This window comes from Vicugna pacos, chromosome 20, assembly GCF_048564905.1.
Source record: "Vicugna pacos chromosome 20, VicPac4, whole genome shotgun sequence".
Lineage (NCBI taxonomy): Eukaryota > Metazoa > Chordata > Mammalia > Artiodactyla > Camelidae > Vicugna > Vicugna pacos.
In genome coordinates, this window is record NC_133006.1 from 16,003,187 (window position 1) to 16,029,365 (window position 26,179).

Sequence of the window (26,179 nt, forward strand, 5' to 3'; positions counted from 1 at the left end):
AATTCGGGGAAACGAGAAGAAACTGAGGATGTGAGAAGTGATGGAGGTCTGGGACAGGGTAACTGGGGAATTGTGTTAATTGACGAGGTTCGGCAAGATCCAAGGTACAAAACAGCGCGGTGAAGAGACAGGGCTAAAAGCAGATGGTGAGGGGAGCAAGGGAGAGATGGGCCCCAGGATTTAAACGATGAGATGAGGAGAGAGCTATAGGAGACCAGAGTTGAGGAAATGCTGGGGAACCCTGATGGATGTAGAACTGGGGTGGACTGCACTGGGGAGGGAATCAGGTGTACATGTTGTGGAGAGATGCTCCAGAAGGTCTGCATGGGTCAGGGCACAGACCCTGTAGTGAAGGATCAAGTGTAGGGAGCCTTTGGTGCAGAAGAGGAGGAACCATGGTGAGTGAAAAGAGACTTAGAGATAGGGGGAAAAACCAGAAAGTAACAGTGAAGGTTGGGGGGTGGAGTGGTGCGCAGGAAAGGGATTCTTTGTTAAGAAGAGAAGAGTGTGTTGAAACTGTGAGTCCTTTTGTCTGTAAAAGTAGGAAATTCCAGAAATCTCTCTCTCTCTTCAAAGAATCTTTAATCTGTTTTCACCTTTCATGGCTTTTACATTGACTTTCATGTCCACTTTGAAAAGATGAGACCTCAAGACCCATGTTGATTTGATTTTGTTCTTGTATGAATAATGAAGCATCAGCTGGATGCTGAAATGTTCTGCATTTAACTAGTGTTGTGATAATGGGGAAATGGGTTGTATTTCCATTGTGGCTGTGTCTGTGGTATGACAGTGTTATGTTGTAGCAGTGTGGTGCCTCACAAGCTCTGGGCAGAGTGCTTCATCAACAGCATTTTCATTTTCAATGGAGAGTGCACTGTTGTTGAGAAAGAAAGATGTAAATCTTTTTGTTATGTGTAACCAACCAGATTTCTGCCTAATTATTTTTGGTGGCTGGAGAATATAGAGAAGTCATTTCAAAGAAAGGCAAACAGCCAACCAGGGAAGTTTGCGGAGATTTAAATCAGGGTGGTAAGGGCTTTGAGTTCCTGAGCTGCCTTTAGCTTTGTGTGGGACATTTTGTACTGTAGTAGGCAACTCATGCATTTAACAAAATGGAATAAAGAAAGGGAGATTTGTAGAACAGTAGAGGATTTTAGAAGGGGATTTATCTTTTAGGTTAAATATTGAGTTTATGGGTAATTTTTATCATGAAAAACTTCAAAGATGATGCAAGCTAGAGTCTTGGACAGCTCCACGGGCTCTTGTGTTTTGTAGTTGTGAATAAAAAAGATGATATTAATATTTTCTACAAGAAGCTTTTGATTTTTAAGACATCTTGGGCAATTAAAAGGAAGATACGAAATTTGGGACAAAATTTATGTTATTCTTACCAAGTGTTTTGTTTTGATGGTTTTTATTGTGAAACTTTCACATTTAGCTAAGAATATGAACAATTATTACTTTGTATTTGATGGTGCCAAAGGATAGCATACAATTTACTTAAGAAAATGCAAACTGTTCTTGAGACTCTTATTTGAGGTTATTTCATTAATATACATTCAGATACACAAAGATGCTTTTTTTTTCAAAGTTACATAAACTTTGGATTGCCAGTGTTTTGTGGGTGTTTGTATAAATGGCTAAGATTAGGTTGATGGCATTTGTGATAGTTAGCAAAGATTAGATTTTGATTAGTGGACATCAGAAACATCAGTTACTAATGTATATGAACAATTACAGTCTTAAATCTTTCTGGTTTTAGCTGCTGTGTTCATGGATTCTGAATTCTGTTGAGCAGGTGTTCAGGGTGACTAGATTGATTTAGCAGTTTAACGGGATCTTTAAAAATTACTGTTTTTGCTGCTAAGTTACAAGAGAATTAGTCCAAAATGTTAACTTTCAAACTTTGGTGTGAGGCACCTGTTTCTGTGAGGAATGTGTGCGTATTCCTCTCCTTTCTAGATGTGTTTGGCATTGCTAGTTGGTTGTATTCTGCATGTGGTATTGCATTTTCACAATGTAATTGTTTTATACTTGATATCTATATAAATTATTTTAGACTTATTTGATACTGATGAGGAAGAAAATATAAACTATAAGATCAACCAAGGGAAAAGGTTTGTTTGGATCTTGTCTTTTGTTTCTGTCTGCTGCCGTAGTGTGATACATTTAAGCTTCATTCTCATTTGTTCATCAAGTAGAATTCTACTCAGTTTATTTTGGTTACAATCTTATTTGCTAAGTAGAAAAGTTTGAAGTTTATATATTCAGATTTGAATGACTAGGTGGTACATAATTAAATGTTCTTCTGGTTAATTGTAGATTCTTTGGATGGGAAGAGACCTTGAAAGGACCTCTAGTTTATCCTGCAACTTCAGTCAATATCCCACTTAAATCATTCCAGGTAGATAAAAATTTACCCTATTTTTTTAAATCTTCAGAGGTAATGTGACAACCTTTTTAATATTTTGCTGCATTTAATTATTTTCTTTATAAGGACAGCCTGTCTTGTCTAACCAGCACACACTTAATGCAGTATTTGTATTTGTTTTCTCTTGCCCCATTCTCAATTTTTGGGAAAAAAATAGATTCTTACTGTAGTATTAAAAAGACCCTATTTCTTCATAAACTCAGGAATAGTATTACCCACATATAGTGCTTTTGTGCCAGACACTGTGGTAAGCTCTTTGCAGATCGTAACTCATTTATTCCTCACTGCAGTCATGTGAGGTAGGTACTATTACTGTTCTCATTTTACATGTGATGAAATAGAGGCTCCTTGAGATTAAATGACTTGCCCAAGGTTATACTATGACATTCTGCAACTACTTGTTTGATCATTAATAATCTTGTAGTATAGATAAGTGGTTTGGTTTGTTTTTTTTTCAAGTAGTAACTAAATTATACATTTATTCTTTCTTTTAGTTTACAAGGTAGAATTCTACCAAATGGTGGGGATGGGATTTGAACCTTGGCATTCTGTGGGCAGTCTACTCTGGTATTACCTCTGCTTGACTGTTGTGAAGTGATCCCTCACCATGCTCTTCTCCAGATTATTTTATCCCTTAACTAGTCTTGTTTTCAAGTCCTTAAATTAGTCCTTTGGTTCCATTATTAACCATTTTTCAGTTCCTTTCTAGATGAGGAACCTAGGACAAATACCACAAGGGCTATGTATGTATCATGCAAAGATTACATCAGGGTTCTTACATGCTTGTATTTTTTTGGTTACAAAATTGTATTTATGAAATAAAACAACCCCAAATCAATAAAATGCTTAATTGCATTGCAGGTTAATGGTTACTTGTCTCCCCTTTTAGCTAGAAAAAGGCCTGTACTTTTCCTCAATGGACAATAATCTCTCACCTCTAAACATGTATGGACTTGTTATATACCATACAAGTTTGCCGTTGTGAGATTGTTGCCCACTGAGGAAAAACGGAACTCGAATTTCAGTGTGGATATCCATAAGCAAAATCTGTTCAGATTCTTGCTGGTTTTTTCTGTCTTCTCTTTATGCCTACGTAAGCAGCGTACTAAATACATTTACATGTGCTTTAACATGTTAAATAATTGATCCATTCTTTTTTTTTTTAAGACTATTTTTTTTAGAGCAGTTTTAGGTTTGCAGTAAAATTGAGGGGAGGGTACAGAGATTCCCCGGTCCCCACATGTACATAGCCTTCTCCCCTATTATCCACATCCCTCACCAGAGTGGGTCATTTATTACAATTGACCCACTCGTTTTCTGTTTTTTGTTTTTTGTTTTTAATGAAGGTACTAAGGATTGAACCCAGGACCTCATGCACTCTAAGCACACACTCTACCACTGAGCTCTACCTGCCCTCGTTTTTTAAAAAAACTGATAATTCGTGTTTACTAAGTGCACAGCATGAGCTAAGTATGCGAATTGTTTGAAACTTACAACCCAAGGAGAAAGCTCCTTTGTTATTACTCTATTTTTTGTGATTTTGGATTTTTTTTTTACATTACAATGTTTCAAACTTCATAGAACAGTTGCAAAAACAGTACAAAGAACTTCTATATACCACTCTTCAAATTCATGAATATTTTTTATTTTGCCCCATTTGCTTTATCATTTTCTCTCACTTGAGTATTTTTAAACAAGTAAATTTGGAGGGGGAGGGAAGGGTACAAGGCCTTAATTAAAAAAAAAAAGAGAGGAAGAATGTTTTGATTGTATCAGCAAGTGTTTGATTTAAGTCAAGGATGTGAAGCAAAGGAATCTAAAATTAGACTTGGGGTGAATTTTGTGGTTTTATGGTTTGTTGTTTTCAGTGTTTTCTGAAAAACATTTTTTTACTTGTGAACCACGAGTTTGTAGGCCCCTCCCTCATCAGCAAAAACTGTCATGGTCTTGCCCCTCTGTTGGGGCCTCCTTAGCACCTGGCATGAGGAGTGATTATTATGTCCAAATGGGAGCCACCGGGCTGTTCAACTCCATGACTGAGACATATTTAGGTGAAATACATATTTTGCCTAAAAATCCTTATGTTGCTTCAAGGAGCTGGAAAAGATCTAAATGTCAAATGTACTGTCTGAGAAGTGTGGCTTGCAATTAATATAAGTAGGTTTGCCTTGTAGTAAGGGGATGAGTATAAATATCTTTAACATTCTGTTACCTCCTCCCAAAATAAACCTAAATTTGGGCAGTCTTTTTAGTTGTCATGATGTAAGGAGATTTCATTGACCCTGTCCCCACTGCCACCTTCCAGCTCATCCTTGATCTTTGTTCAAATGGTAGCCTGTCCATTTGATTAAGGTGTGACCTGCAGAATGAGGCCTGTCCGATTTCAGTGAAAGGACTATTAGCTGGATCCCAACAAATGTAAAATATAGCACTTGTGAGCTTCTCGCCACTCCCCACCCCCGCATAAGTGATCATCAAAGCTATGAAATATAGCTCCTTATTAAAGCTGATTGTAATAATTAAAAGCACTTTGCTTTCATAAGGATGAGAAAATTACAAATTATTTGGGAAGTGTTCTTTCTAGCCATGTGTTATTGTTTCTGACACATGAGCAGTTTTTAAAGACTATAATACTGTTCCTTGGCCATTTACATGTTAATAGAAGTCTGAAAAGTAAGGCCCTCTTCTGGAATTTTCAGGGTTGTTTTTATTCTATGTCAAGTTGCAAACAGCATTCTGTGACAGGTATTTTCTCTCTTTGTCTTCTATTGAGCTAATTAGTAATTTACACTCTAGTAGCATCCCTTCCAGCCTCACTGTGTGAAAATGCCTGCTACTCTGTGCCTTCCGTGCAGCCCCGGCTGGCAAATGATCAGGGGCAGATGTTGGTTAGCAAATCAGAAGGATCAGGGATAAAATGTATTTTTGTGTTGTGTTTTTATAAATGTACAGGCTTTTATATCAGCCTTTCCTCTGCCATGCTGCCTCCCCCCACTCCCATTCAAATAGAAATGTTATGACCTCCTGTAATCCAGAGCTACTGCCCTTGATTCAATTTGGGATTGTTTTCTATTCTGTCTCCCACCCCCACCCTCACCCCTACCCCCACCCCACCCCAACACTGTGGGATTTAAGGAGGATTATCAGGGCAGTCTGGCATAGTTGAGAGCCAGAAAGCTGGTCTTCACGGCTCCGGCTCCCTCCCGTCCACAGATACAGAGCTTCTTGTCCTTGTCTTTAGAAGCCAGCGGTGCTTCTTGTGCTGGGCAAGTTATGTGAGGGCAGCACTGTGGTAGTGAGTTAGGAGGATATTTTTATATGACACTTGATTCTCACCAAAGGAAAGAGAAGCCCTACCTTTCTGTCAGCTTTTTCAAAATGTAGCCGTTAGTGACCAAAAGACAATTTATAGCTTGGCTTTAGCACTTTGTCACCTTGGTGTTCTGCTCTTTCCGTCTCTGATGTGGGGAAGGTGATATGTAGTGTCTGCCCTGTGTTCACTTGGCAAAGCCATGTGGGCCTGTTAGTGTTGCAAGAGATTTTGACTTTGAAATAAAGTCTTAAGGATCAATTTGTTGTGTGAGGAATATAAATTTAAATTGAGAATTAAAGGAAGGGTAGAGGGGGTTACTGATTTATCCGTTTTGAGGCAAAACCTTTCCAGAATGCTAGATAATTTGTGTTACTTATTTTTACATTTATGGATACTACTTTATCAGGTCAGGATCTCTGTTAGAGTTACTAGAATCTCCCTGACAAAAAGTGTTACCTGGAGTTAGCCACAAAGAATATCAGTTAAGAAAATGTGTGAATAGCTTAGTTCAACCGTCATAGCTAATAGAATTATAATCATAGACATCTAGCCTTTGACAGTGAATCAGTGCTTGTGAACATTTATGTTAGCATTCACTGAGTATGTGGGCTATACTAGTGTTTTGTTTTCATAATCCAGCATGTCTAGACTGTCCCTGTGGTCGGCCCCTGCTAACAGTTACTAATTTTTACCCTCCTTTTTCTGTGTTCTGATACAACCACCTTTATCAGTTGTCTTAATTATGTTGGATGTTCAGGGCTAGATACTAATTGCAGTCTTACGCTTTAACACCTAAAAGAGGTCAAAGGTCAGATTAATAAGCAACATATGAAAAAGTGAACTATCAAAGTGGCCTCATCACACAGAGGAGTGTTATGAGTAAGTAAAAATAAGAAAGTAAATGTATGACTATGGAGCTGAATATACTCTTTTAAAAGGAACATTTCTCAATTGTATGCATAGTGTGAAGACCTGATAACAATGCATTTCAAGTAAGAGGTAAATAAGTGTGCTTTAGTGAAGAGACCCAGCTCCTTTGTGGTGGCATCATTGTCCGCTCCATGCTAAAATCCTAAATTGGTTAAACATTACCCGTCTCTCTACTTATACTGTTAATGTGCTTGTTGAATTTTTTTCTGCATAGGCAGTTCAGCTCAGCCTACAACTAATAATACATTCAAACCCTATTTAAGCTATGGATTCAGTAATTCCAGTCATTTAAGTAAATATTACCATTTTTTACCTATTAGTTTAAGAGATTAAACAAGTTGATAACCAGTAGTGGATAAGGATGTAGGGAAACTGTAATTCTCACACACTACTGATGGGAATATATTTCCTTGGAGGTACATTTGGTAATGGCTTGTTGAAGTTTAAAATGTGTGTACCCTGTAACCCAGAAATTCTACTTCTAGAAATTTATCCTATAGGTATATTTATACACTTGCATGAAAAATATGATTACAAAGTTTTTCTTTATAGCATCGTTTGTTCCTGCAAAAAAAGAAAATGATGTCTATCAGTTAGGGGCTGGTTAAATAATATATGTTAGGTTCATACAAAGGAATAGGATTAAGCTATTAAGGAATGCAATGAATCTATTTGCTAATGTAGAAAGATGTCCATTGTTAAGTTAATTTTTTTAAGTCATGTTGTAGGATAATATGTATAAAATATTCCTATTTTTGTAAAATGTTAAGGAGTGCTATTTAGGTGAATCTGGAATACTGACAAATTACAATTTTAGAGCTTTCAACTTATGATGTCCTATGAGTTGCTACTGGGTTTGTTTCCCAATATTATCATGTATACTGGTTAACATTCGGGGTTTGTAAAAAGAGGGGAACAGGTAATTTGGGGGGAAGACATCATTTTCTGTGCCCATGGGATGTGGAAGAGGTATGTCACTGTGTACCGAATGGGTTAATCAGTTTTTGTTAGCAGTGCAGTGTAATGAGCGTATTAGGTACAACACCTTCATTGGCAGCCAGCTATCTGCTTGTGAAATCTTTTAGAAAACAGAAATCTGGTGAGAAGTGTTCCTAAGCAGTTGAAATATCTTGGGGGTAAAATTACAAAGAACAAATAAAGTAGAAAAAAATCTCTACCAAAAAGAAATTGTTTCACTGCTGAAAGCCATGAGAAAAGATGTATTACCTGTGGGCTAAGATGTGACAATGTAATTTTTTTAGGACTTTAAAGTGAGTTCTTCTTCTATTTTGACTTTTCCTTTAAGTTCACCATTTAAAGAACTTCAAGATATATTTTATATTTGATGAAAAAATTATAAAATTATTTTAAGAATGGTGAATTTCTTGTTTTATAGTGTATATTCTAATGTAAATTATTTTCCCCTTCCACTTTCAGTTAAAATGTATCTTAAAACATGTATCTTTTTGAGGTTTAAAAAAAATAAGCAGAAATAACAAGAAAAGTTTATATTTAAGCATGGCTCTTGGCACTTAAGAGATGTTCAGTACATTTTTATTGAATAAATTAATATATGCATGAATGAAAAATATTACTCTGAATTTGGACTTTATACCCTGAATTAGGCAGAGCCTAGCATTGGTGTATAAAGGCCTTCTGTTCAGTCCCACTTCCCATGCCCATTTTCCCCTTCCACCCCACAAGCACCCTCTCTAATGTGTTTGATATACGTCCTTGAATCTGTATGCATCTTTATAAAATATTTAGTGATTTTTTTTATGTATATATCTTTAATTCTGAAATTGCTCATTATACTGCAGTGGTATAGAATTTGGTTGTAGAATTATCCTTGTAAAAATGCTGTAATTCTTACTCTAGTTTTTACTTTATTGGTCAGCAGTGTTTTAAAAAGATCTATGTGTGTTTTAGGGTATGCATTTAACTAATTGCTCCTAACTGCAGCGTAGTGTGCATCCATTTCCGTAGTGATGGATGCCAAGGCTACCGTAAACAGGGCTACCGATAAACAGTCTTGTACATGTCCATTATGGACACATCTGAGAATTTCTCTGGGATACAGAGTCCAGAGTGGCATTGTGGTATACGTATTGTCAAGGGCTGAATAGTCGTATCAGTTTACACAACACAGGCATTGCATTCCCAACCTCCCCAACATGTGGTATTGTACGCATTTCTAATTTTTGCCATTTAATAATGTCCTAACTGAGATGCCACTTCTTCGGGTCTTAGAGAAAGTTGGGCAGCCGTTGTTTTGAATTTGCACATGTATCTCACTCCTGTTTGTTTCAGGTCTCGGGAAAGAATGAGTGACTCTGGCTCAGAACGCTCTTTCCTTGTTTCGACAGGCTTGCAGTATTTGTGCTTTCCTTTCCTGAGGAAGCAATACAATTTTTTAAGTGTTTTCATTTCTGACCAAAATATGATGCAATCAGATTGTTCTGTTGACTTTGGTTTAATATCTGCCTGACTTGAGTGGAAAAGGAATTTTAGTTTGTTGACGTGACTGACATAGCCATAAACCATGAACTTTTCCCAGTAATGCCATAGTATGTTAAAATTTTTTTCCTTTCCTTTTTCTCTTTTTGCTGGTTTTGTGGTTATGTCTTTTGAGTCAGTTTCTATAAGCAAAATTATTTCCTGCTCTTAATTTTTTTCAAACCAAGCCATGCTCTATGCTAAGATGTAGAGTTTTCCATGTACTTTGTTTTTCCTCTGCCTTGAAAATTACTGTTTTTCTTTCGGTTTTTTTTTCCCCTCAGAAATCTTGCTTGGAAAATCACAGTTTTTGATGGGATTTTAAAACATTCTTTTTAACCTTTTCAAGAATCTTTTAAAATTTAATATCTATCAAGTCTAAGTCTCAATATAGCATAAAAAATACAACTACCTGCTTTTCTCCTCCTCAACGTTCTGCCTCTCCAGGGACTTCCATTGTCTACTCTTCCAGCTGTTCATTGGGTATTTAATGCCATTTTTCTGAGCAGTAGGCGTAGGCTGCTGTTTTTAAAAATCTGTGTAGGCTTTTCTCTAGACCCAAACAGCTCATCCCGGAATCCACCTTCCTGCGTATTCTAGATATTTTCTTCACCTCTCTGTGTTGGAACACCCAGTCTCCTGGAGCTCATATCTTCTCCCTTCATTGTTTATATATCAATTAAGCAATTCCTCCAGAAGTTTCCTAAGGAAAAGTTGCATAGGATGTAAATATGCATGTATGAAAATGTCTCCATTTTCTCTCAGACTTAATTTATACTTTGATGCTCTCATACTTGATTTATATCTGGCTCTAAAATTCTAGATTGGAGAATACTTTCTCTAAGTTTAACAGGCATTACTCTATTGATTTCTAGCTTCTATTATTGCTAATGAGAAGTCTGGTGGTGTTCCCCCCCCCCCACCTTGGTTGTTTTAGGACCTTATCTTTGTCCCTGGTGTTCTGAAATTATATGATTATCTGTCTCATTGTGAGCCTTGTTTTATCTGTTGTCCTGGCACACTGGAAACATAGATATCCCCCCACCCCCGTCCCCCAGTTCTGGGAGATTTTCTTGAATTCCTAAATTTTAACCAACTGCCTCCTTCTGCCCCCGCCCCTTGTTTTCCTATTCTTTCTCTTGGAATTCTTATTTGTGTTTGGAACTTGTGGACTAATGAGTCCTTTAATTTTACCATCTCTTCTATTTCTTATTTTTTTGTCTCTGTTCTGTTTTCTGGGAGGTGTCTTGAACTTCAGACTCTTTTAATTAGTTTTATATTTTCTCTATCATATTTTTAATTTTCAAGAGATTTTTCTCTGAATGTTGCTTTTTACGTTTTCTATTTTTGTTTCATGGGTGCAGTAACGCTTCTCTGATTATATTAACTACAGTTTTAAAAAATTTTTCTGCAATCTCCAGTATCATCTTTGCACCTTAAAGTACCTTTACTTGATCATTTGTTTTGGACTTTCTTTTAGGGAATTTCCTTAAATGTATATTATAGCCTTGGCTGTCTTACTCATATTCCAGAATGAGCCATTGAAAAGCTGAAAGCTGACTTTGCCTGAGTGGGGGGCTTCTAAAAGTTAACTGGTGCTCTTCATTATAAGGTGATTAACCAGGGACCTAACTTTTTGGGTGGAAGGCGGCACTAGTAGTCAGTACTTGTAGGTGTTTTTCTCCCATCCAGGTTCTTCCCTGGAGAGAATGCTCCAATCACTGGCTTATACAGCTGGCTACAACATTTGGGGAGCTGAGTGGGGAAAGAGCGGGGGTATCTACCTTTCAGGACCTCAGCCTTTCCTTAATCCCCATCTTTTTAGACTGGTGGATCTGCCTCTAGTTGTGCCTGAGTCCAGAGTCTCTTTAGTTTCCAGAGAATAAATTCCCTTCCTTTGACCAGTGACTGTTTGGAGTCAGAGTGGGAATCTTGGATAGACCTCACCGTGTTCTTTATGCAGCTCTGCCTCCTGTCCCCACTTTCACAACTGTTCTGAGCTTTTCTGATGAGTCCCAGCACAATTCAGTTTGCTCTGGGATTCCCCAGAACACCCTCTTAGTTTTTGCTTTCTTTGCCCTGCTACATCAAATAACTTATCCACCTGCTTTTCAGCTTCCAAAAACTTTGTTGTAGTTGTTTCCTTTCCTAGTCTTTGTCCTTGTGAATCTTAGGTCTTTAATGCCATTTTAGTGGAGTTAGGGAGAGAGCAGAGGCAAATGCAGGTGCTTAATACATCACATTTCACTGAAGATCTAAGTTTATTTCTCTCATGCCATTTCAACACAAGACTTAATAGGTAGATGGCTTACAGCTATTTCAGATTTTTGCTACAGTAACAATTGTACAAGACATATATTCATTTGGTATTTGCTACCCTCATGGATTAATGCCTAAGCTATAGCTTGCTATCAGAGAATGACACCTAAATGGCTTTGGGAAGTTTGCAAGTAGTATAATAGAAATTTAGGTCATTAAGTAACTTAAATGTTGTTTTACAGACATGGAAGCTGAGACCCAGAGAGCAGACATGGCTTACCTATGTTCACTCAATCCGTCTAGAACTAGAACTGAGTCTCTTCTCCGGTGTCCTTTCATTACCAGTATGGTTCTGTCTTCCCTCATAAAAGTAGCTGGAAATAGGAGCCCTTTATCCATGGCTTGTGTAACCCACGTGTCCTGTTAATTTAGTGTTGGCCTTAGATTGCAGTCGTGGATTTTTTTTTTATTCGCTTTTCTTCTTATTAAAGATTGGGGTCTAGTTTTATTTGCGTGAGCTTTCAAACTCATGAAAATTTGTGTCTTCCTCTTTTAAAGATGTCTCTATTTTAAAGAGTTTATATCAAGCATTTGAAAAGTTTCTTTTTTTCTTCCTACTGTTGCCTTCTCAGTGGCCTCCAAAAGTTCTTTGTGGGGGAAGACAGAAACTCTTTCCTGAATATAGTTAATAGCAGATAAAATTTATTTAGAACCAATTAGTATTCCTGTTAAAATGTTTAAATAATATGAGAAAGGGAAACAGATGTTGTAAAAATGTCAACAAGTTTCTTTGGAGAAATCCTAGAATGCTTTTTTTACTAATTTTTCAAAACTCAGTTCTCAGTTCTCTTTTTCCAAGACCCCTTCCTGCATTTTACCCTATGACATAAATCTTTTATGTTATTTCCCCTCCCCTCCTCTATTTTGTACTTAGTACAGTTCGCCCTAGAACACCACTGAATTCATTATATGTTTACATAGTCACCATTCTTTGGTGATTTTCATTTATATGTAAAATCCTTGGGGACAGAGCCCTGCTTTATGCTTTTGAATACATTCACTTCTACATATTTATGGGGTGCCTTCTTTGAGGCATTGGACTCCTCTGTGGGTGCCAGCAACTTTGGGGTACACAACAGGTCTCTGATAGATGCCTGATGGTTGATATCTACTCACCATCTTTCCAGTCACCATTACAAGACAATGGAAAGAATGAGCTCTGCTCTTCCTTTGTGTCACATTGCTGACGGTGGGAGCAGCTGGGAGCAGAGTACGGAAAGCCTGTTCTTTGGAAGCTAAGGAGTTGACTGTTCCCCTGTGTGGAAAGTGAACACGTTGAAACAGAAGCCCTCTGAGCTTCCTTAAAACCTCCAGATTTCATGGTCATCAGTAGGTGCTCCTAGGCACCCTTTAAAACAACTGACCCACAAAGGAAAATGTCTTGTAGGACTGAGTGGAATCCAGTGGAAAGCTTTCCATGACTGAGCTAAGCTGCTGCATACATAATGTGAAGTAACCTAGAACACTTAGAAGGATAGAGCATTGTTTTTGGGGTTTTTTTGTTTGTTTTTTCCTCTCCCATTCCCTGAAGGTTAAACAATGCTTTATCATTATTATACTTTGGAAATGTATTAACTTTCACTTTTTCCAATTTTTATTTTTATTGTGAAATATGATATATGTGAAATACATTTTAAAGCATATGTACATTTTAAAGACTAGTAAAACGAACGCTGGGGTGGCCATCTGTAAATGTAGTTCTCTGGGTGATCCTCCCTATGACCCACCCCAGATTCACCACTATCCTGACTGTCATCAAGAAAGTCAGGATTTGCTTCTGTTTATTATATTTTAAATTCTAAACTTGAAAGCAAAAATAGCTCAGTTGAAAAGCCTTCAGTCTTTTTATATGTATATTTTATTTTTTACACAAGGTAATACTAGAAAAACAATAGATACAACGTTATTGATCACTTACCTCATGCCAATGACTTTTCTGAACACTTTATACCTTGTAAGTCCCCATCAATTGTATGAGATAGGTGAGGAAACTGAGGCATGGAACTGGGAACGTGGTCCCACTGGAATTCTAATCCAGCCAATCTGATTCCTAAACCTGCTCTCTTAACCACTGCCTAATTAGGGTGTTGTCTTATAATTTGAAGCAATTTTGTATTTTTAAGACCTGCATCTGTTTTTTGTATCTTTGAATACTGTAACAAGTGGCCGTCAAGCTGTGCACTGTTTCTGCTGGAGCCGTGCAGCTGGGAAGCTCTGCAGGCTTTAGAGTTTGTTCAGATACGCTGGCTTCTCAGTGCTCGACACAGATACACAGTCTCTCAGTTTCTCTAAACCTAATTATATCTTTAGTATCGTCCATTTCAGAGCACTTCTAAAATGTTATTTTATAAATATTAGTTTTTTTATGGGAATTTTCAGAGAAAACCAACAATAGCCCTTGTATTTGTAGTGTAATGAATAGTGATATTTAGGTTAGAGTTAACTTACTTTAGTTTTTAAAGGAAAGGAAGAGTAGTGATTATAGGAAGTATTTTTCTAATATAGTATTTCAAAATTCTTTTAAAAATATTTCCACATTTGTAAGACAAGTAATTTTTGATACTTGTTTGGATATGATCGCCAAGAGATAGCTTCTATATACAATAGTTACTGACTCTAGTGGATTAATGTTTTCTTTGCATTGTTTGCTCTGAAAGCAACTAGCTAAAGTAACAAGCCTTTATGTTTAATTTTTTTTTTTTGCTTGTTTTGTTTTGTTTTATGAGGGGGTGGCAATTAGGTTTACTCATTTACTTATATTTGGAAGAGGTACTGGGGATTGAACTTGGGACCTCGTGCATGCTAAGCATGTGCTCTACCACTTGACCTACACCCGGGCCTCCCTAAATTTTAAAATTAGATACTGTTTCTGTAGAAGGAGTGCAGATTTACAGCTCAGTAATTCCTGGAACAAGGCATGTAAAGTGCCTTAGGATATTGCTAACTGCCAGCGAAGTTTTACCATGGCATGGAACTTCACTTATATAAACCTCATGTTCTTTGTCACTGATAAGCAGTTACTGGCATTGCGCTAATTTAAAGCAATTATCTTGGGCCCCGGTGCTGCTGTTTTCCTGCTGTATAATATTGGACTAGTCATTTAATCACCAATTTGAGTATTCTTCATCTATAAGATGCTGCTGACACCTACCTCTTTGTGAGAACTAACTGAGCAAATGTATATGAAAACTCGTCACACAGCATGGTATCCAGTAGAAGTAGAATAAATGTTTATGAATGTTCTCCTTCCATTATAATTGCTTTTCTGTGCTGACAAAATTTTTATGTGGTATTTATAAAATATGCTTGGTAATGACAAAATTAATGTTTTAAAAATGGTTTGAATGAATGCCGGCAGACTGAACTCTACCAATTAGTAATATTTATCATATGTGGGGGTTATAAAAAGCAGGATTATATTTAAGCACAGGGATGAAATAACAACTCCAGTGTATGCTACATGGAAGGACATTTTGTGGCTGGCACTGCTGCTCTGCAAACTACAACTGATTTGGCATTGCTTTTGTTTGCATATGTCTTTCTTGGATGATTGGGGGAATGCAAGCATATTGTGCTATTGCTTTTAGGTCATTTTATTTTTGGTGAGAAGAAATTCACAATATGGCTAAGGTTGTGTGTCCTTTATTCCTTGTTAAGCAGTTAATTAAGACCAGGATGTTATTTAACTAAAATAAAGACCCAGACACCAAACACATTTTAGGATTCTTGAACTCTACCTGATCAGGCTCTTTTATCCCAGCACATTCCCAAACCTCTGGAACAGTCGAATATCAACGTCTCTTCTCACTGGAGGGATGATCTAAAGTCTTTGCTTTCTTTGGTAGCAGGGAAAGTGTAGCTAACCCATGTGCGGCTCTTGTCAGTTTATACTGCACTTACACATTTTCTTGTTGGATCTTCACATCACCCTTGGGAAGGAGTAGAGCTGATGTTATATCCATTTTCAAGTGAGGACATAGGGGTCCCAAGACATTAGTGAGTTGTCCCAGGTCACATTGCTAATAACTGGATAACTTTGGGCTTAAACCTAAGCCTTCTGACTATAAAGCTAAGGCTTTTCACTCTTCCATGTTTTCTCATATGCCTCTTACAAATAAAAGACCGAGCTAGTATCTTATTAGATATGAAAGTTAATCAACAAGGCAAGTGGATTCCTAAAACCTTTCTGATTCTGACCGCCACACCGTCCTTTAGGGACTTCTCTAAGCCTGTTTTCTCATCTTCAGAGCACTGGTGTAAGGATTAAGTGAGAATGCAGGTAAAATGCTAGTATGCTGCCTGGCACATAGCTGATAACTAACAAAGGTTTAGTTTCCTTCCTTTAGCTTTCTAACTTTAGAGCAATTTTCAGGACTTGAGCAGGAGAAAATCCATTCTTGAAAACTTTACTCAACTTTTACTCTACCCAATAATAATAATAGCAATGATGATGACGATGAGAGCCGCTGATGACACTTACAAGCCTTTAATGTGCACCAGACACGCATCTATCTAAGCACCCTTACATATATTGACTCATTCAGTCTTCACAGTAACTATGAAGTAGGTATAATCTTTATTCTCATTTCACAAACACTGAAACTGAGGTACAAACAAGTTCCACAGTTAATAAGTGGCAGAGCTAGGATTCAAACCCAGGTTTCGGCTCTTAGGAAATACTGCACCAAGGACTAACATCAAGGTGACAGCAGCAATGCCCTTTCTTCAAGAGCTCTCTAATATTAATGCTGTCAGGTAAGGAATGTTCAGATGGCTGACCACATAGAATAGGTCCATATTTTAGGTAATCTAAGTTATCTAAAAAAAAAAATATATATATATATATTTATATAGTTAAATATAATTTTATATATCTCAGAATATTTTAATATATTACTGTATACTTCATAGTTTTAAAAGTTTAAAAAAACTGCTAAAGAGAATATTAATAAATATAAACCAGATAAAAATTTAACCAAGATTATACCCTTTTCAGCAAGGTCAGTCATGTTGCCCATTCCAAAATATGAACATTTATTATCCTATGTTGTACCTCGTCTGTAACTTCCAGTCCTGGAGGGCAGCAATAGCACTGGGATCTTGACAGTATTCTGCAAGGAACCATCCACCCTAGGGGACTAGACATGAGGGGTGGGGTACCCTATAGAGGGAACATATTTTCACAAAGAAAGTTCCTTCTAAGAGGAATTCTTATGTTAATTATTAGGATGACAAAATAGAGAGTTTTTCATATTGTTCTATGGTGGCATACTGTACTAATCTCAAGCTTATTGAGTCCTGCCTCCTGAATAAAGTGTCAGAAACTTAAAAGATTATTATGCATGTAATTTGTCCAAGTTCTACCTTTGACCAGTGCAATGTTCTTGTGTATAGAATGTGTGCCGCTTACCTAAGTCATGAACCCACCTAACACAAAGAGTTCACTTCCTGGCATCTTTCATTATTATGTATTTCACTTAGGCAAAAAGAATTTTAGCTTTTGAATCTCGATTATTTTTTATTACCATGAATTTGTTTCTGCTTTTCTGACAATTTGGGATTATATGCAAAGACAATGTATAATCTTTAAAACCTAAAACAAATGCAGAAGTGCAATTTTCAGGAAGTAGGTCTTTCATACTTCCATCTATGGGTCAGTCTATTCATAAGTGACAATCTTTGGTTGCTCTTAGCTGAGAAAAATCACATCCTTTTTCACTCCTTTACCTCAATTTTGAGGGCATGTGGGGGAGTTCACTAAACTGCACTGTAAAATGCTGAGCCTGTTTTTTAATTTATAAAGTTCATGAAGCTGCCTTTCTCTTGCTGCATATCACCCCGACCTTACAGATTTATTCTAACCCTGTAGGTAAGAGAGAAGAGGAAACCTAACCAATGGCTGTGGAGTAATATGGAGGAAGATGGGAAAAACTTATTTAATGGGTAAGAAACAAAACTGTAATAAAAAGTTCTTCATGAAAACTCCTCATAATAGTATTACGTATGACCAGTCTATAACAGGTGACCGAGGTCGGTATACTGTTAGGGAGAGTGATCAGTCACTAGCTTTGTCTTATTGCCATTCTGAGCTTTCACCATTCTCTTCCTTCCTACCTGTGTGAACTTTTCAGTACAATTAATTAACTAAAGCTAAGAGGGGACACAGCCATATTTGAAGATAAAGATGGGGCATGGAGACCAGCACCCATACTGAAACTAGTCGAGGGTAGGTCTTGAAGCTTGCTGTGTGTGGAACAGAGTCTGTGTCTGTCATGACCTGTCAAGGGTACTAACCACCCCTTCTTGCTACCAGATACCGCCAGCTGCTGCGCATTAGGCTCACCCCAGGATCCAGTTCATCTAGGCAAGTGCAGATTGTGTGACAGCTGTTAATCAAATAGAATTCCACAATAAAAGGCGTGACTAAACTTGTGAGATATAAAATTTTTAAATTCCACAAGTCCATACATTCTTATTGTCAATAATTCAAACATTATAGATAACCAAAACCCCCTACCTGAATCTTAGCCCCCTCCCAGGTACATAAGTGCATGATATGTCTTTGTGCAATCTTCATCTCTGCCTACTGGTTAAAAACTTGGGCTTAGGAACCAGACAAATGTTTTCGACTAGCATTGTTAACTTGACATTTGGGCACGTTAATTTCTCTGTGCCCCAATTGCTTGGGTATAAGTGGGGACAATAAAATGCTGATCTCATAGCAATGTTGAAGATTAATTAGTTAATCCATATAAAAAACTTGGAATAATGCCCAGAATGTGGTGAGTGTTTGGTAAACGTTAGCTATAATTTTCATAGGTATCCCAGTTAGCATTTTTTGTGCCAAACTTCCACAGATGAATCTTTTTCTGATATACCGCAGGAGTTAAACCACCTTGGATAAGGTTAACCATGATGGCAAGGATTTTTAAATTTTTTCATAAACGTTTTCTTTTTGGCTTCCAGCTTCATTTTTCTCAGAGTATGCTGCTAGACTATGTGTGAGAATAGGGTTATACACTTCCAACTCTTGCTACGTATCTTATGGTGTAAAGGATGCTCACAGGTATATACTAATGAGCAACTGTTTTTGGGGTTGTGGTGGTTTGTTTCACCTTGCCCACAGAAGTACCTTTGTCAGAACAGGATGCACAATTCTTTTGTTTCTAGATAGCTATGTGACATTTGCTGTTAAGATTCCTTTAATCTATTCTGAAGGACAATTCTTGAGTTTCTTTTTTTCTTGTTTCACAGAATCATAATAGTTTGGAAAATGTCTTTGATACCTTTTCCATGACTTTGCACTTTCTTAGGTGCTAACAATTACTTATTTTAAGAAGGAAGGACACTAAAACAGCTGTCTCTTTTTAATATTTCCCTCCTGTATTGTTCTGGGGCTTTATTAGATTCCGATGGGCTATTCTGTCTGCTGTTGACTATTTTAGAAGACAAATATACAAAAACAGAAGTTAACATGTACTGAGTATTATGTGTCAGGCACTGTTTTAAGTGCTTTATTCATTTACTCATCATCCCATTTAATCCTGTCATCCGCTTACAAGGCAGATGCTGTTATTGTCTTCATTTTAAAAGCTGAGAAAAGTGAGGCACAGCTTAAATAACTTGCCCAAAGTCACATGACAAGGGGCAGCTTCAGGATTCAAAACCAGGTCCTCTGCTCCAGAGCCTGTGCTGTTGACCTGTAGGGTGCTGGCCTGGTAATAAACAGAACATTTGCCAAGGTGGATGTGGATTTAAATAAGATAATAAAGCCAGATATCTCCTGAAAAAGTCACCGTAACTCATCTGTTTCCACTTGCTTGTGGAAAAGAAAATTTGAAGTCATGTATCTTCTTAAGTTTGGGGAAAATAATGATGTAAGATGACGTAAGCTTCATAAATAATTATGTTCTTGACCATGCTTAACCATTTTGCTTCATTACAAGCTGTAGTAGATAGAAATCACCTGAATCTAGCTAAGGATCAGTACATGTTTAGAGGTGAATTGATTTGTAGATTACCATTTCGTTGCTATTTGTAGAAATGTGCAGACACAAAGATTGAGCTGTGCAGCAGTTTGGAACTGACTGGTAATTGGAAATTGCTCTTTTGTCCTATTAAATAATATCTGAATGACAGTCAGCAGGAAGTTGTACAAGAGAAGTGGCAGGAGAAAGGTGACTTATGGGTCTTATAATTAGAATGTCACTTATAAGTGATGGTCTAAAAAGTAAATGTAAATTAACAGTCGACATTTATGTAGGAACTGGAAGGAGTTATAGTATGTGGTTTTTGTTCTGAGGTTTGTCTTGTCAGAGAGACATTGGCTTTTCTTCACATAGCAATTCATTTCCTGTTGAAATACTGTGAAGTACAAAGAGTAAGCAACATTTAAAGAAACAACAAGTACACTGATAAAATGTCTTGGCTTTCCTGTAAAGTCAGGCTTTCTCCTCTCTCCATCTTTTTTTGAGCATCCCTTCTGAATGTTCATCAAAGTTGTGGCTCTTAGTGTACATATCTTCTACAACAGTATCTTAAAGGCTTGAGACTCTTTCAGAAGTCAAAACTATTTTCATAACAATACTAAAACATGGTTGATGTGCAACCGAGTACAGAAACAGCAGAATCGAACTGTCTTCCTTATTCCAGACATTAAAAAGATTTGCAAAAATGTAAAATAAGGCCACTCTTTTCACTAGATTTAAAGTGAGAATCACTGGGGTTTGTTTCTACATCAGAACATTACAGTGACCCCAGTGTGGGCCAGAAAGCCATGGTGCTCTTAAAGGAGAAAGGAGGGTTTGGTTTTAAGAAGGAACACCATCCAACCTTGCCAGTGACTCCACTGATATGTCCAAAATTCAGAATGTTCTTTGTGTTGGTTACTCCCAACTTTGGGAGGACCAAAAGGATCTTTAGTACAGCCTTTTATTTTTCAGTATTAACTGAGCATCTCTCCCCTCATAGAGCTTCCATCCCAGCCTGGGAGTCCTTTGCAGTGGTCACAGCTCCCTCTTCAGGGGAGTCTCAGAGTTCATGGTCGCTACTGTGGATCTTGAACTCTGTCTGCTGTTTCTCAATGACAAGTACTGAGGGTAGAATGGGAGTTACTTGACATTTTGTGATTTATTGATTTTTTTAAAAGGGGGGCACCAAATGGTTTGGGATTTTTTCAAATTTTACCTGGAACCCCAACCCAATAAAGCAATAAAGGTGAGCCTGTCCAGTTACCCTTACTGTAGTTGTTTTAATCTTGTTTTGTTTTCAAAGCTAGTGCCGCTTTTGTCAAGAAATTTAACTTAAAAAAAATTCATTACCAACTGTTAGATTTATTCTAATTGTTTTTTATTATTTGAAGAAAAATGTCCATATATGTGTGAGGTTTTCATTGCCTGGTGAGTTGCTCCCAAGACCCTGTAACTTGTTTAATAAACTTTTATACAGAAAGAGATTACATGGCTCATTAGATCGAGTCACTTAAAGATGACTGGAAGGTTAACTAATGTGACCATCAGACTCCTACTCAGCGGCTAGATGTCTTTCATATCACTCACCAATTTCAGCCATTTCCAAATGCAGATGATTGGGGACACCATTAGAATATTAATGGAAAAAGAAACTGACACGCAAAATGTGAATGACCGAAAATTGTCTCTAAAGATTATTTTAATCTTTTTAATGTCCAAGAGTTCTGCATCAGACTTGGCCTTCCAACTTAAGGAATTCTCAGTTGTAACAGGAGTGCCATGAAATAATTGCTTTCCTGCTCCTTCTGCTGCTTCTTTTGTTTCTTTTCATCTTCTCTTACATTTTTTTTTGATCTGCCATTTCACTTAATTTTTCTTTCACAGCTGTCACTGAAGTAAAGATCATCACCATTTCAAGGTTTTCTTCTGCCTATAATGCTAATAATTTTTTTTTAATGTCTGAAACATTATTATCCTTTAGATTTTCCTGGGAACATGTTTCCTAGAGGGGAGATTCATCTCAGTACTTCTCACTGTATGTAAACTTGAGGTTAGTCTGGACAGTTTTACCACTTTCTCCAGCTTCAGATGTCACAGAATGGTGAATCTGGGTGGGTTTTCTGATAACACTTAGCAGGACTTTGTCCAGTGAAGCACTCTGAAGGAGAATGTGGTATCAGAAGGGTCCATTCATATTTTGGGAGAACAGTTCTTAGGAGGTTGGACTAATTTACAATCAAGCTGTGAAGGAGTTGGGGTAGATTGTGCTGTTCCTTGCCGGAATCTCCCATCGTGGCCCTCGCTGCTACCCATGGATGGCCCAGACATCCTGGTAGCTGCAGGGTTCCCAGCTGGGAGGTCTGGGGCCCAAAGCCAGGCCAGGAGCAACAGCCTCTCATCAGCCTTCATCCACTCCCTTGGCAAATTTCTGAAAGAACATAATTTCTGAGTCCATGCCTTCTTTCTGCCTAATTCGTGTGTAACACTCCCTTCTACCTTCTGGCCTTTTGGAGCCCCTCAGACCCGTCTTCCCTAGGAAAGCTTTGTTTACAGGTCCTGAATGACCTTCCTGTTCCTTCCCAGTGTTCTGTAGACTAGTAGCCAGAAGCACACAACTACAAGTGAGTTAGTAAAGCAAATAATATAAGCAGGTTCACATGTAGTTTATGTTAATTTATAATGAAAAATACTGATGCTATTATAACAATAGAGCTATATAGAAATAGCATTAAAAATAAAGTGGCTTCTATTCTGTAGAACAGTATTTCTCAAACTTCTGACATTTGCACACCACTGCATGGTTTTTACCACATTCCAGTAACATCTGTAGAGTTACTTAATATTTTTTCTATAAACCAAATTACTTTTTTCTTAACCTAAAACTCTACTTGAACCTCATCCTAAAAAAAAAAAAATACCTATGGAGTGATGAATTTTCAGTTTTTTTAGTAAAACATGCTGTAATCATATATGACTACTACATTTAAAGATAGCCTCTGGAGAGTTCCATGTTTGGATGAGACAGAGTAAGCACCCTCTGCCCAGTCTCTCACACTGAATGCAGCTAAAAATCTGGAGAGAACAGCAATTTGAGGACTCTGAAAAGTCAGTAGTAGCCGGCAGATTACGGAAGACCAGGATTTGAAGTGCCATCACGTGTCCCCTGGCCTGCACTGAATGCGGCCCAAACCTGGAAGTGGGCAGCAGCCGGGGAAAGAGAGAGATGCAGGATAAACCCTCTAGCTTTGTCTTGAGTGGGAAAGGAGACTTCTGACACTCAGAGAAAGAGGGGTTGAAACCCCTTCCTTTAAAAAATGTCCCCCCATTCTCTCAGGCCCCAGGCCCCAGGCCATCCATCTTACGCTGCTGGTGCTGACAGTGATGGCGGCAGCGGTCCCAGATGCCAAAGACTCCTCAGGGAGGGGACCTTCTTCTCTGGTTGGAGAAGCTGTAGTCCTAAAAGGGACTCATCATTGTTTTCTTTCTCTTCTTTGTCTTCCTGCTGTCTAGCCCTCAAAATATGGGATAGAATGCGATAACAAAAGCCCCATCTTTCTGGCTGGAAGACAGAAAAGGGAAGCTCTAAGGAACTGGAAAGTACCTGGTAGGGGAGCTCAGGAAAACAACCCCGAAGAGCTGTTTGTGAACTCATGGTTCACCCCCAGCAGCACGTGCATGGATCTGATCCTCAATAGCATACCAAAAACTGTTAGAATTGAACTATGAGGTAAATCACCGTTTGGGTCCTACACTGGCCACTGGGTAGTACTAATGCCAGGCAGATCCAAATACCTCTACAAAGGCTTTGAGTGTGGAACTGATAGTTAAATCATACCTCACAGAAGGGTTGGTTGGGATTTTTGACCTGAATCCAACCCGGTTGATTGCTTGCTAAAACAAGAATAAATATCAACATTTTCCTTAGAATTTAAATGAGCTTCAGGATCTCATAATATTCAAAATGTCCAGGATACAATATAAAATTATTCAACTTAGGAAAAGCCAGCAAAATTCAAGTAGTGTGAAAAAGACAGCTGACAGATGGCAGCACTAAGAGCATACCTCCCCCCTACACGTTGATTATGCCCTTCCCTTCGATTTGATTGGCAAGGCTAGGCCATGTGCCCACTGCTGGACTTGTGACCATTGCCAGGGAGTGCCATGCACAATCTAGGTGACACCTCACTGGCCCCACCCCTGGAGCTAGTGCTGGGGTCAGCTTCTCCTGAAGCACGTGGCCCTGTGGAGGAAGAGTGGCTACTCAGAGTAAAAGCAAGCAAACAAAAAAACCAACACCTGCATTCAGACTTCATGAAAACGTATTTAACTTTGCTCTCAGATTTTATAGGAGTTTTCTATAGGAAGGTACAGAGAGGATTGAAAGGAGATAATCTATCATAGGACTCTATAAATTTCATTAAGCCTTTTGTGTGTTTTCCCTTTGTGTATGATTCTGTTTTTATTTTTGAGGCAGATGGGTAAACATGCCTTGAGGCTAACTGTCATTTTAGCCCCGAGATAAATAACCGGTTGAAGAATACAGATGTAGTGAGCTACACCTTAGCCTTTGTAGCTGAAGATGACAGCCACTGGCCAGTAATGCTATCTAGCCAGTGGGTCCCCACCAGCTGCCTTAGCTGGTCCATGATTTGCAGCTGTAGACTGTGTGCCAAGTTTGGCATGGTGTGCACCTGCCATCCTCTCTCCAGAAAGAAATACTCCAGGTGCTCATGGATGGCTCCCTAGGTTTATCTGCTGCTGTGATTTCTCTGAGTCCCCAGTGGTTCTGTGTCATTTGAAGTTTTGCTTTAGTGTGTCTTCAAAGTGTTTTTTTTTTTCCTTTTCTGCTTGAGTTCTCTCTGTTCAGCTCATCACACAGCAGTTACTTAGGAATTTCAGAAAGCATGCTTGAGAGAGAAGCTGCAGAAAATGGTGGAGCTTATTAACATTGCAAGTTCTTAAAGCCTTAAGTGTGTCAACTTTTGAGTTGTGCAAACATTTTTCATATGAAAACTGAAAGAAGGTAGTTTTAAATTGTAAACCAACCTGCAGCATTAAAATGGCAGGATTGGATTGTGAGAAACTCAACAGTTGGATTCTACTTGAAGAGGGCAGTATTGTGATTTATATTGTCATTCTGATGACCAGGATGTATTTCTCATATATTTTTGCCTTTGTCCACAGTTCCTGGCCCACAGTTCCCCAAACCCTTGGGATTTCTTTGGTGTTGAATGATCAAAGTGTCCTTTGTAATGTTAATGTGGTGACTTTTGGAAAGCACCTAAGGAGGGGGCTGATTGCCAGTGGAGCAGACCTGTGAGTAGAGGGTAGGAACCTTCAATCTCACCCCCTGACCTGAGGGGTGGGGAGAGGGGCCTGAAGTTGAATCCATTCCCAATGGCCAATGATTTAATCATTCATGCCAATGTGATGAGGCCTTCATAAAAACCCAAAGGGATAGGATTCCGAGGGCTTTCACTTTGGGGGAACCAGAATGCTTCTAGGTGCCCCTGTGCAGGGCCCCAGGTTCCACAGGTACAGAAGTCCCTTTGGGACCTCGCCCTGTGTATCTCTTCCCCTGGTTGTTGATTCATATCCTTTAAAATCCTTTGTGATAAATTGGTAATCTAGTGAGTAAACAGGTCTTCCTGAGTTCTTTGAGCCATTCTGGCAAATTAATGGAATCCAAAGAGGGAGTCATGGGAACCTCTGATTTATAACCAGTTGGTCAGAAGCACAGGCAACAACCTGGCTTGCGACTGCTGTGTGAAGTGGAGGTGGTTTTATAGGACTGAGCCCTTTACCTGTGGAGTATGATTTTATCTCTGAGTAGATAGTGTTAGAATTGAATTGAATTCTCAGACACTCTGTTACTGCCCGAGAATTGTTTATTGGTGTGGGGAAGCCTCCACATGTACACACGTTGAATTGGGTCCAGGAACCTAACTTAAGGTGACTGAGAAGAGACCAGAGTAATACCTATACATTATCTTTGGAACATTTGACCTACATGGGTCAAGTGGAAGAAGAATCTCCGCAGAGAGCAAGGTAGTCATAGTCTTAACTTTGTTGGCAGTGCCAGTTTGTGAACTAGAGCAAGTCACAGAGTCACTTTATATACTGACAGTCATTTCTTGAGCTCTGACTATGTGCCAGGCATTGCTGTAAACATTTTACATATGCTAACTCATTTAATTCTCACAGCAACCCTATGAGATAGAATCTGTTATTGTTCCCATGTTACAAATAAGGAAACTGGGGCCCAGAGAGATTATTTTCCCAAGGCTATGTATAACTAATAAGGACTGAGCTAGAATTCTAACCCAAGCAGCTTGGCTTGGACTTTCAATCACCATGCTATACTGCCTCCCAGTTTATTTGTAAATGACACATTAAAAATATGGACCATTACTATTTTACAGAGTTGTAGGAAGCAGAAAATGAAATAATAAAAGTGGCTTTAGTAAGGAAATAGTGCTATGCAAAAGGAAACTATAGCCGAGAGCCCAACACCAGTGTTGGCAATTAATTACCTTCTCTAGGATTATAGTCCTTCTCTAGAGGACTATGACATTTAGAATTATAGATTCATAAGGTTAAAAGTCTCTCCAAGGCTTTGGTCTAAGAGGACTTTATCTAAAACAGTGGTTCCTAGATTTTTTTTTTGTTAATTTCATAGATCTATAAAATGCGCATACATACTCCAACCCAAACTGCCAT

General features: G+C 38.2%; 1 protein-coding gene across 1 annotated transcript in view; it reads left to right on the forward strand.

The window, feature by feature from the left end:
* The first annotated feature begins 17,356 nt into the window (after positions 1-17,356).
* Positions 17,357-26,179, forward strand: part of USP49 (ubiquitin specific peptidase 49) — a 33,786-nt gene continuing 24,963 nt past the window's right edge. Inside the window, exon 1 of the mRNA XM_031688535.2 lies at positions 17,357-17,432. The gene's annotated coding sequence lies outside the window, so the exon portion shown is untranslated. The remainder of the gene's footprint in view (positions 17,433-26,179) is intronic.